The sequence below is a fragment of the Triturus cristatus genome, chromosome 1_2 (genome assembly GCF_964204655.1).
Source record: "Triturus cristatus chromosome 1_2, aTriCri1.1, whole genome shotgun sequence".
NCBI lineage: Eukaryota > Metazoa > Chordata > Amphibia > Caudata > Salamandridae > Triturus > Triturus cristatus.
Genome location: NC_140580.1, coordinates 1,047,136,041 through 1,047,149,086, shown reverse-complemented (window position 1 = coordinate 1,047,149,086; position 13,046 = coordinate 1,047,136,041). Strand labels below are relative to the sequence as shown.

The 13,046-nt window shown below is 43.3% G+C and overlaps 1 long non-coding RNA gene across 1 annotated transcript; it reads right to left on the bottom strand.

The window, feature by feature from the left end:
- Nucleotides 1-787: 787 nt before the first annotated feature.
- Nucleotides 788-7,261, bottom strand: LOC146868636 (uncharacterized). The gene is made up of 3 exons (XR_014963153.1): nt 6,987-7,261; nt 6,708-6,758; nt 788-4,555 (listed from the first exon to the last, which is right to left on the bottom strand). It is a non-coding gene; the product is annotated as an uncharacterized LOC146868636 (long non-coding RNA).
- Nucleotides 7,262-13,046: the final 5,785 nt, after the last annotated feature.

Sequence of the window (13,046 nt, the reverse complement as noted above, 5' to 3'; positions counted from 1 at the left end):
TGCAGAGCACCTGCACATGTGGTGGTATGGCGTGCGCCCTTCTTGTTGGCTGGTCCAGGAGTGGGTGCAGGTCCCTTATCAGGTCCATGATGGTTTCGGGGTGTAGCCTGTACCTCTCATGTATCTCTGCATCAGTCAGCTGGAATAGTGTGATGCGCTGTCTGTAGATTTGTTCCTCCCGTCGCCACACCCTCAGTCCTGCTGCCTGTAGACGTAGGCGCCTTGCAATGACGTACATGGCGGCCATGTTGTCCACGCTGTTGCATTTTGGGATTGCTTATGTGCATTGTTGATGGTTACCACCTGCTTTCCATCCGTGTTAATTACCGACTCTTATTTACCGATTTTCCTGGATTTCTTAATTACCGACTGCTCCTACATGTCATTTTAAATTTTTACCACTTCATATTTACCACTTCATATTTACCGATTCGTTAATTATGTATTCGGTAAATATGAATCGGTATTTTAGAATTCGGTAACTATGAATCGGTATTTACCGCCTCATATTTACCGAAAAGTGGTTTTTGGACTCCTACATCTCACTTGTCTGAATACCGGTCGGTAACGGCATATTTACCGAAAATCGGCCGTTACCGACCGGTATTTCGCTACCTACATGAGGCCCTTAATCTTTTTAAACCATTTTCTCAACATTTCTTTTTCAGTTGAACTGTATTGAGTTCAACCAAACGCGGAATTATTTGCCATTTTTCAAACTTCTTATGTTCCAATCGTGACCATCCGGACCTCAAAAAGGAACACGACCAGTGCAACAATTCATCCAAGGCAGTGCTTTTATTAAAAAACCCAATGCATTTCGGGCAATCAGGTGCCCTTCTTCGGGGGTCACTGTGAAGTAACAATGAAAACAATAATGACGGTTACCATTTTAAATTAATAATTGTATTGCTTACTGTGATGTGACATTAACATATTCATTGCTTCAATGTGCCAATTCCAAATCAGCCCTCGCCTATGCACCCACTGTATCTTCTCCATGTGTAGTACTCAAAGGAAGCGCTCCCTCCTCCTTATGTGGATGTAAAAATTAGTGCTGCAGGCCCACTGTGGCATTTGAAATACTGGCCCTGGGTATATGATATACCAGGTTATAAGTGTCTTACCATGACATCAAATTTGCCATTCAGGTATAACCCAAAGTCATCATGTTTAGGGCAGATGTTTAGAAGCACATGCATTTTAGCACTGGTCAGCAGTGGTAAAGTCCTCAGAGTCCTAAGGCCAACAAAAAGAAAGTCAGAGAAAGAGGAGGACTGAGGCAAAAAGTTTGGGGTGACCCTTCAGAGAGGGCCATTTTCCAACACTATCGATCCCCATGAGGGGACCAGGGAAACCATGGTAATAGAAACAAACCTATATCATTGTTCACAATATCACACACTACACTAAGAAGAATAGATACTTTCAACTAAAACTATTTATTATGACAGGAAGAACCTGTTTCTCCGTACGTCTAAAACAACTATACAGAATGTCATTAAAACAGCAAGAAGTCATGTTGTAAGCAACAAGAATACAATTAAAATTTCTATCATGATTAGAATGCCATCTAATACCTAACATCCTAAAACCTACTTCAATTCACTACAGTTAGAGAGACCATAGGAAGCAGAGCAAGTTGTAGTTTACAGTTTTTTTGGGAGAAAAGATGCACTGCATACATTGTTGACAGCAAGGGCTGTCGTTATCAGTGGAGGCGTGAAGACAGTGTTCCCTGTGGAGGACAAACACACGCTGCAGTGGCTGCCTTCCGCTGTGACTTAGCTTTATAAGCACAGGGCAAGATGTAGCATCTTCAAAGTATGCTGGCAGTAGGTGAGACCATCTTTGGGTAGAATCTCAGGTGGTAATCTGGTTGAAGGACCTCTCCTGACGAGTGGTCTAATGGTAGTCCTGATATACTAAATCTTATCAAAGATTGGAATTTCTGCCATAAGAGAATTGTCAATTCAGACTATACTATTTTGACTTTATGCCTGTTCTAACCTAACCTGCACATGACGATAATTAGACACTTTACCCAGACTGATGTCTCATCAGGTGTTATATCTCTGTCATGGTCAAATAACTCCGCACTTTCACAGTTCTTAGAAATATAAGATCAGACGACATCTGCATCAAATGGCAGGCATGCCAATGATTCTTCATAAATTGAGAAAGGTAGCGACCTCCATGATTTAGAATGGCGACCTCCATGATTTAAAACGGCGACCTCCATGATTTTAAGTGTCAATGGGCCCTACCTAAAATGGAGTCAGATGAGCTGGACCTTAGGAGATTTACATCACTGTTTCAAAGTGTGTGTTTTTATGTCCCTATGGCTCTGAACAGGAGGCCAGCAAACTAGCCCTTGGAGTCACTCTGGTAGACATGGGCTCAAGTGATGAAGCATGGCTCAAGCAGCAGGGCAGGCCTTTGAGGGTTTAAGGCAGGCTCCAGGCAGCAAAGCAGTCCTACCAGATGTAGCAAAGCAGTCTTCTGGGGTACACAGCAGACAACAGCAATAGGTGGTCCTCTGAGAGTCCTTCCGCAGGTCCAGAACGTGAACTGAAGAGTGGGTCTGAGGGTCTTATTTTAACCTGGAGTCTTTTTTGAAGTAGAAGAAGTTTTCAGATGTTTTCCTTTGATGTGCTTGGAATTTCCTGACTCCCCTACCCTTGCTCCAAGCTGGCCTCAGGGACAATGCAGTGGTGGCAAGTCCTTTGTGTGAAAGCAGAGCACATCTGATTCAGCTGGAAGTGGGGCTGTGTACAGTTCCGACCACCCCATCCTAGCATTAGATGGCCCATTCAGGCACACCTAAACCCTCTATTGTGTGACTGCCTGGGAAGAATTAAAATAGTCCAGCTGCAAACTACACCCTGTCATGTGACCTAGGACAGGCTGCAGGCACTAAATAGCAAAGGGCAGAAGTATGGCAACTTTTTACATTTTTTATTTAACATCCGACTTTACCAGTAAATATGGTTTTAACTACTATTTCATACATACCAAACATCAAATGTGCACCTCTCCCCCATCAAACAAAAGCAAATGTTAAATGTAATAAGACAACCCAATGTTATAATTTGGGACAGGTAGTCCTCACAGTAGTATAAAAGAATTTAGGAGTTTTTCACTACCATGTAAAACTTGAAAGTGCATGTCCAATATTTTAACACAATCCACACTGCCCTATGGGTTACCAAGAGCCCATCTTAGGGGTAACTTATGTGCAATAAAAGGAGACTTTAAGGCTTGGCAAGGGGGTTGTATAGCCAAGTCGAATTGGCAGTTTAAAACTACACTCAAGGTGGATTGGCAGACCTACAACATATCTTAAAGGGCTAATTAAGTGGGTGACACAATAAGTGCTGCAGGCCCAGTTGTAGCATTTAATTTACAGGCCCTGGTTATATGTTATTCCACTCTACAAGGGACTTATAAGTAAATTAAATATGCCAATTAGGTGTAAGCCAATTGTACCATGTTTAGGGGAGTGAGCACAAGCACTTTAGCGTCTGTTAGCAGTGGAAAAGTGCACAGAGTCCTCTTGTCAACAAAAACGAATTTCTGCAAAAAAGGAGAGAAAAAAGGAAACTATTTGGGAGAAGACCACCCAAGGCTAACAGGTCTAACAGAGAGCCTCATGCACACTGGACACTAGTGCTCGCTTCATTTACTGGTTATGACTATTGAGACTAGCGACTACCCTCTGTGATCAAGAGTGCTTTATAGGCAAGTCTTCTAAGACTATCCTGTTTCGTGTCAAATCTTTACAGGCCTAAGGGAATGATTGCAGGAATTTAGGATTGGCACAGCAGGAGATTTGTATTTGTATTTGTAGGGGGATTTATATAGCGCATATATACCGACAGGTCTCTTAGCGCTGATGTGGTTCTAGTTACAACTGTGAACTCTCTCTACCTCTGATCTAACTCAGGAGACAATTAAGGGTTGACCTACCATAAGTACTGTACTAACATGCTGATTTGACCTCTTATCATGTGCTGATAATGCAGAAGTCAGCACACACCCAGGGTTAGCTAATGGACCACTTAAAGTCCAAGCCCACTCACAAGGTCAGCAGCTTCATTTTGGCTGCATTGCATGGCACCCCACTTATCACATACTGCTTATCACTAAAAAGAATTCTAGCTATTGCATCTAAAATTTTCAATTCTATTAAGGACTCAGAGGGGAGAACTATGCTGTCTTTCTTCACTGTTTATTTTCAAGTTTTACACAGCGGTCAATCAAATATAACATCAAAATAGAAAAACTACATTTCTCAGAACTGCTCTTGACGTCATACTTCTGAATCCAATCAGGCCATGCCTACGACGATATTATCCTAGGACGTCATGTTACTTCCTCTTTCTTAGCCAACGATGGCTAACAGTCTTGAAACCCATAACAGACTGCACTGGACAAATCCAACCAGTCATTCGAGTGTAGGACCAGGTGACGAACCTTGAGAGGACCGTAGAAGCATAACAGGAACCCATGATTATTCCGCTGATATCAGTTTATTCTGTCTTCTGTTTAGAACCTAGAAAAAAAAATGGAAGAACGTGTAACAGCATCCATTTTCAATAGACAATCCCTGCAAGCTCTCAGTATGAAAAGACCTTGTTATAAACACATAAGATTACATAATTAAGAGTCAGGGAGGGCAATAACATCAACAAAACCCTCTATGAACTTGAAAGATGACATGAGTGAGATAATCCTCACCTCTGAGTCCTCAATAGAATTGAAAACTCTAGACACGATAGCTAGAAAATTGTTTATTCTATGTCAGCACCGGAGGCTTCGGATTATGTCAGTTCAAAGCTGATTCCATACCATCTGAGGCTACATCTACAATAAGCTTACAGTAAAATGTCTTAAAAGTAGAATCTGGTGACCAATCAGCGGCCTTCATAATATCTTGAAGTCGAGAACCTAGGGAAATGGTCTTGGAGACCATAGCCCCTCTGACGGAGTGAGCCCTAAACTTACTGGTATCCACTCCCGCTTCACCCAGGAGTCACCCAAGGTGGCAGAGGAGATTACATTAAAAGGCTTTTGCAGGGCGACTAGCAATTGACCTCCACTAGACCACCGGAACTCCCTATTCCGGTCTTCATGTTCTTTTAAACACTTTACAATGTATAACTTGGGATCATTAGGAAAATGCGGGTAAGGAATTAGCTTAGAATCTGTTTTTGTTCTTCTAGACAGGGTGAAAGTAACTCCATTTGGAGTAAATACTCTACCTGCTAAGTCCAGAGACTCACGTCAGACACCCTTCTGCAAGAACCCAAACAAAGCAACATGGTCAACATAGCTGATAGCTCTTTCCATGTAAGGTAAGAATTGGTGAGCCATCTCTGTAAGGAGAAGACTATATTCAAGTCCCACAAATATTCATATTTGTGTGTTGGGGGAGTTGCATAAGCAAACGCCCCAAATAACTCAGCATACCAAGGGATGATCCCCCACTGGTTTCCTGTTGACCAATGCATGACCTGCTGAAATGGCCGATCGATAATTGTTGACAGATGAGTAAGACAGACCAGCCGACACTAACCCTGCTGAATAATGTATCACAAAGACAGGGGTGGGTCCCCATCAGATCCAAACCCCATAGGTTGCACCAACCAACCATCATCGGCATGCAGAGGCATAATGCTTTGTGTGGTCTTGGACCAGGAACGGAGAAGGAATTTTTCGGAGTGTTCCAAAAGGCCAGACAGGAGCCAACAGTCCCTGAAATGAGCCACCCCAACAGATGTAGATGGCCTTGCATCAAGGGGTTTCAAGCTCCTGAGGGGTCCAGATGGAGATCTGAGAAAGGAACAATCAGAGACAAGCAAGCGCAAGACATCTCCATGAGAACTGGGAACCACGGTTGAGATGTCCATAGTGGAATATTCAGAATGAGTTCTACATGATGTTTGACTGGAGACCCTGGAAATCAGGATAAAGGGAGGAAAGGCTTAATGGAGGGGGCCGTGCCAGTCCTGGAGGAACCAGAAAACAATCCAGGGCTTTGGCTTTAAGGCAGCAAGGCCAAGCCTAATATCATCAATTGCCAAAGAAAGCGCCAATGCTGCACTCTTATTCCTAATTTATTTCTAGTGCATTGAATAAAACAATGACACACTTAACCGCTTTTTCAGTTGGATTTAATCCAAAAAGCTTTTCACAATCTACATTGATTATTTATCCAAAATACAAACCGACATCTTAAACCAAAATATACATCCTCCCATTTCTCTCACATACACCCAAGCCTATATTGATTCAACACTGTTATTATTTGTGTGCATTCTCAATGTCTCATTCATTCTGTCAATACACCCATTCACGTCATTCTAACATACCACACTTCTCACTACACACTCTACTCACTATCCAGACACACTCCTATACAAAACATTTACATACTATTTACATAACAAATATTTGATTCAGAACTAAACAAAACTAAGGCCATCAATATCATCAATTTAGCCAAATTGAAGAGAAATACACAATTCATTTTTTGTTTTTTAGATTGGCCTAAAACAACACGGTCTACGCGTTTCGAATCCCTCCTCTTGCGGGGATTCTCATCAGGACCAGAGTAGCTGAAAGACATAAAAAGTGACTTTGTCTTACTAAATGACCATAAACACCCCTATCTCTAGCTGCCACTGTTGTGCTTGTGTCCTTACCTGCATCGAAGCTTTCAAAGGCAATGCTGTTTGGTCTCAAGAACAGCTAACCTGTAAACATAATCGTCATACCATCAGAATCCTGTCTCAAAAGAACTCACTGTCATAGTCATGTCAAATAAAATTAGAGAGTCTTGCTTGAAAACCACTGAGAGTGGCGTGGGGCGATTCTTTGTGTCAATTGGTTTTTATCTCTGAAAAAATGAAGAAGCTCGTTTTAGCGTGGGCTCATAGGTTTCTATACGTGCGGAACAACTTAAGGCATGAAAGGTGAGATACCTGTGTTATTGTTCATCTTCTTCGATAGTTCTTGATTTGTGAACCGGAGGAAGGCACACGGCAACAGTCTGGAGGGAGAGACGGCCGGGTTTTAGTACTTTACGGCGGTGTACTGAATCGTACATGCTTGTGAAGGAGCGTATATCATACTCTCTCTATATCTGATAGGCGACTGGGATACAAAGTTCTTACATTAAACAATGAAGACCGGAATTTGGAAATTGGGCCACAAGGGTATCTCAGTTGCTGCCCGGCTGGTTAGTTTGTCGCGAACAGCGCCGGCTTCTTCTTTTACAAAAAAAGTGTCATAGAAGCGACGTTCTAATGCCTCAGACTTCTGGGAATTGTAGTCTAAAAAACTCTCCGGGTCTAATCGACTCGGATGCGAGTCATTCTGTTTATTCAGCAGGCTTTCCTTAATGAGGGGGTGCCTGTCCTGAGTGAAACACCTCTTTGGGATAACATTTCTATTTCTAAAATATATTGCTGGGGAGTTGCCTGATCGTCATTATTTCCCCAACACATGGTCTCAAGCCTTGTGCTTACGTCATTCAGATTGCTCCTCTTCCTGTATATATACCTATCTTGCATGCTCAAGCTGAGACCACGCGAAAGGCATTATTCCTTTTGAAATCGTGTGATGTTACAAAGGAAAAAAGAGCACATTAGATTTTCGCAATGTATAGTGTAACCAGAGCTTGTGGATAACCAAGAAAGGTATAATTCAGAGATTATAAATCTCTGAGAGTTCATTCAGCTCATTTACTGCTGTATTGAATTTTATGATGAGCATAGCTTCCCATTTTAATAATTTCGCATCAAGGTCTCCACCTCGACGATCTTGTTCTACTTTTGAAATAATGGTCCATCTCAGCTCCTTTTCTGTATGAGTCTTAGCATGCCAGTGATTCCATAGGGGTGCAGTTTGCAAATTTTTTCGAATTCTTGATTAATGTTGCTGGATTCTGTAGCACACTTCCTGATTAGTTTTTCCGATGTATAATTTCTTACATGGACAAAAGATTCCATAGACAACATACTTAGATTTGCAATTGGAAAATATCTCATGTTTCCAATGATTTGCATTGTGTGTAAAGAGATCGCCTTCTATCGTTGATTCACAGCAGGTACAGGTACCGCATTTATAGTGACCTTTCATTGGGGGCAAGCCCACAAAATCCCTGATGGTTAGTCCTTTTGGTTTAGGCAAAGCTGCTCGCACAATTTGGTTTGCAATACTTTTGTCTTTCTTAAAAGCAAGTAGTGGAGCTTTCGCCAATGTTTTATCCAAGTTCTTTACCAAATGCCAATTTTGGTTAATTACCTTTTTCAACCAATTTGTTGTAGGACAAAAAGATGACACACAGACGATCCTTTCCATCTTTGGTTTGACATTTCTCTCGAGTAAGCTTTCACGTGGAGTCCACCACGCTCTCTTCATTGCTTTTTTCAAAGCTTTTTGGGGTATCCACGGATAAGAAGTTTGTCCTTTAGATTGTTGGCATGAAATAAATACTCGTCTTTGAATGAGCAATTCCGTCTGACCCGTAGAAATTGCCCGTAGGGCAAGTTCTCCTTTAGACTGCGTGGATGATTACTTGAAAAATGCAGGGCTTTGTTTCTATCAGTTTTTTTCATAAATAATGTTGTTGCAAGTCGCCCATCTGTGGCGTAAACTTCAACATCAAGAAACGGCATTTTATGGTTTGAATGATTCATACTGAATTTAATGTCAGGTGTTCTATTGTTTAGCCAATCAAAAAAGGCATGTAGTTTTTCTTCATCTCCTGTCCATACCATAAAGACGATCGTCGATGTATCGGACCCATCTTCCGATCCACTGTGGAAAAGGATTGTTATTGTGCACAAATTTGTCCTCACACTTTGACATATAAAGCACTGCTAGCTCTGAGGATAAAGGACACCCCATCGCCACTCCTTTTGTTTGGTAAAAGAATTTGTCTTTGAAACTGAAATAGTTCTTTTTTAAGGCAAAGCTTGCCAACTCCATAATGAATTCCGTAGGAATTTTGACTGGTTTTGGTCTGCTATCTAGGAATGCCGCAAGTCCTGGAGGAAGGCATCCGTCGCTAGAGACATCAGATACAGGTGACATGAGAAGAACTTTGGGAGCTGATTGGATAGACGGGAGACGAAAAGGTCTGTGTCGCATGAGCCCCATTGTGTCTAAATTAGTTGGAAGACTGACGGGTGTAACTTCTATTCCCTGGCATCTGGAAAGTAACAAGAGTTGCAGTCCGCTACAATATTGTCTTGGCCTTGGAGAAATTCGGCAATTATGGAGATATGATTAGAATATTAGACGGCCATATTCCTTGACAGTACCATTTCACTGATATACAAAAAGCTGGTCAATAACATCTCGGATCCTCTCCAGGCCCTCCGAGAGAAGTGGACCAGAGATAGCGATTGAGATGGACGACGAGGAGTGGCAGGAGGCTATCTCCTCTCCCAGAGTACTGGTGATACCAGCTCGTCTCCGACTTGTCCAACTAAAATTCTTACATAGGGTATATGTATCAGGGCCTCAATTAGTGTGAATGGGGAGGGCAGACGAGGGAGACTATAGACGAGGATGTGGCCAGCTGGGAACCTTCCTTCTTATAGTCTGGGAAAGCAAGCTGATCCAACCCTATTGGAGCAACATTCATGACATCATTAATACTGTCTTGTCCGTGCAACTTCGTATGGAAGCCCGCAGGTGCCTATTAAACATTTGGGAGCCAACAGATCTGAATGTCTGCATGATTCAATGGGTCACGTTGGGACTAATGCTAACCAAGAGAAACATTGCCCAGCGATGGGGAGGACCACTCCCTCCTATTGTGCGAGACTGGGAAAAAGACTTGGATTGGGCAATGTTTCGAGAAACAACTGTGTCTGTGGCCCGTGGATGTCCCAAAACATGGACTCGTATTTGGGGCTTGTGGAACTCCTATCGAGGGGACATATGTCAACCTCCCCTGACTCCCAATATCAAAGATCCCCCTTTACCCTAGACCTTCCATATTTTATTCTGAATATTGTGATTCACCTACCGTTCCGTTGAAGCCTAATGTACTGCTTCCACTGAAATGTCATTGTATTGCTGATGATTATTTCTTAATAATAAAAAATGTTTTACCAAAAAAAAAGATTATGGAGATATGATGCTGAAGACAATAGTGGTGAAATTATTTGGCCATTTCCACCAAGACCTGTGACTTGGTCCCACTCAGCCTGCTGATATACTGGACCACGGAGCCATTGTCCATCCTTAATAAAATACAACAGATGGAAACGTGGGTCTTAATGGTGAAAGAACCTGCCAAAAGCTCCAGACAATCAATATGGAGTTGGTATTCATTGGAAGTCCATCCCCCTCCTGTGGAGATGCTCCCACATCTGGCTACCCAACCTCACCAACTGGTGTCGGATTTGATCACCACATTCGGACAGGAGCCAAAAATGGCCCTGCAGTTCCAGGGCGTCATGTGATTGAGTTACCATTGCAGTTCTGCCCTGGTGTTTGGAGTCAGACTTATCCTCTCATAATAAGAGAAGCCTTGTTGGAGGTGCCTAATCTTCAGCTGTTGTATTGCTTGATAATGTAACAGTGCTGTAAAAATCTCCTGAATGGAGGAAGCTAATAGTCCCACTATTCTGGTGAGGACTTTCAGAGAAATCATGTCCTTGGAGAGGACTGATCGGATTTCCTTCAATATCTGCTTCAGCTTTGAATGGGTGAGGGACAGAGTAGCCTCTGCCGATTAAAGATGAAAACCAAGAAACTTTATGCACTGAGAGGGAGATATGCTGGATTTCTTTTGATAGATCAGAAAGCCCAGATCCTGGATTAGCTAAATGGTCCATGAAAGATGAGTGAGGAGTACATTTTTGTCCTGCGCCATCAGAAGAATATCGTCGAGGTAAATGATCAGACAAACACCTCTGGCACAAAGCTGTTCCACTGCAGGGAGCATCACCTTGGTGAAACACCAAAGTGCTGAGCAAAGGCCAAAAGGAAGCACTTGGAAGTGAAACCATTGGCTGTCCCAACAGACCATCTAATCTCCGTACTGAAGGAGTTCTCTGAGGAGATGAATCCCTTCCATTTTGTGATAATATAAGGTAAAGAACTGAACCCTTCCAGGTTGATAACCAGACGGGCCCCTTTCCCTTTTTTGGGAACCGCAAAAATATTGATGCAAAACCCCGCCAAGTCTGGGTGGCAAGGAGCGATCACCCCTTTCTGACAGTTCATGTCAAATGAAAGTCTGATTTTATAGGGAGAAAGGGAGAGCACAAGGGAGGAAGGTTGATGAGGAGTTCCGAAGAAATCTATCTTGAAACCAGAGACTGTCTCCAGTACCCACGTGTCCTTTGTGATGGTTTCTCAATTGTGGAGGAAGTGTTGTGTTCTGCCCCCCAGCTGAAGAGAGGAAGTGAAAATTAGGCTCACCTGAGGATCCTGAAGATGTGGTGAAATGTCCTTGCTCTCGAGAAGTGCCTTTGTGGTAGATGTATTGACACTCTTGTGCTCTGGCAGGGTAGAAGTTGGGTCATGCCTCAGAGTCGCAGTTGCGGTTACCACTCTGGAAGTTACTGGATGTGCTTGGAGTGTATGGATAGCCTGATATATGCCCTTTGTTTTGGCCGGCCCGCCCAAAAAGGGGCTAGTTTGTAAGACCTTATTAAGCAATGTGTGCGCTTTATCGGGCGCTGTAAAATTTCGTGCAAATTTCCTGATGTCCTTCACAAAATGATCACCAAACAGGAGACAGTTTGCTTTAGGTCCTGGTTCCGCATACGCTAGTTCCGCTAGCTTAGGGTCTATGCGGATTTAAATAGAACTACGGCGCTCCACCGATAAGGTGCAGTTTGCTTTTCCCACCATACATAGTGCCCTCTGGGTCCAACCAGCTAAGGTGTCGTGGTCAATGGGAACACCAGAATCCTTCGCGGAGACCGCCATCTATAGAATTTTGCACAAGGGTCCAGTCAGTTCAAGGACTTTATCCTGACAGGCGTTCCAAGACCTGTTGATACCTTTTTTGGGGTCTTTAGAAGTGCATTTGAGGAAGGTAGCCAAGTTTGGGTCTATTTCTGGTGTGACAGTCACCCTGTCTGCGGTGTCAGGCTGGGGGCACTTGGACTGCAGTCTTTGTCAAAACCTTTCCCGACACGCTCATTGGCATAGTCTGCAACAGGAGGGAGGGAAACGCAGGCTAAGGAACGAGAGTGGACAATCTCATCTGGGTCAAAGTCCAATGGATTCGGAGGAGAGGGTTATGAAGAAGTGGATGGGCAGGAAGAGTCACATTTGACGTTCAGGCATTTTTGAAGTGGAGAAGTAGCCCTGTCAGAGTTCGAGGAAGGGTCAGAGTCCTAGTCATAAGGCATGGAAGGGGAAGGAAATCGGGCCTCAGGAGACATGTCACGGATTGTGTAGGCATGATACGATGAGATGGTGCAAGAAATATGTGTCATAAGCGCAATATAAGGCCATTCAGAGGATGAGGCGTCAGTGTCAACTGGAACCTGGGTAGACGGGACAGTAGTACTGAAAGCATAACGCTGCAGGTGACAAGTAAAGAGCTGAAGGACAGCTGCTTGGTCTCTATTGACGGAGTCTGTCACTGAGGCATCAAGGGCCACAAACAAGTTTTACTTAAACAGGGGTAACTCTTGCATGTCCTGATGATAGCTATCACCACCAAACTGGCACCAAATATTATGGGAAAGCACAATGGAGAAGATATTAGCAGGAAAACCAAAAAACGGGGGCCAACCCAAACCAGGAAAACCAGACATCAATGAGGCAAATCAAGAGGACACCACACCTCAGGCGAAGCCTTATAGTTTTTATATATTTGCCCTCCAGGGCATGGGAAGAATTTGCTATGCACACCAAAATGCACCAAAATACAGGAGTGCTGGCTCTCTACTTGCGAGGCTGCATGGCTTGTAAGTTCCAATGCACTAGGGCTTCTTGCGGTGTGTGTGAGGCGTGCACCATGAGCAATGAGCTAAAAAAGGACCAAGGTCCAAACGTTAAAA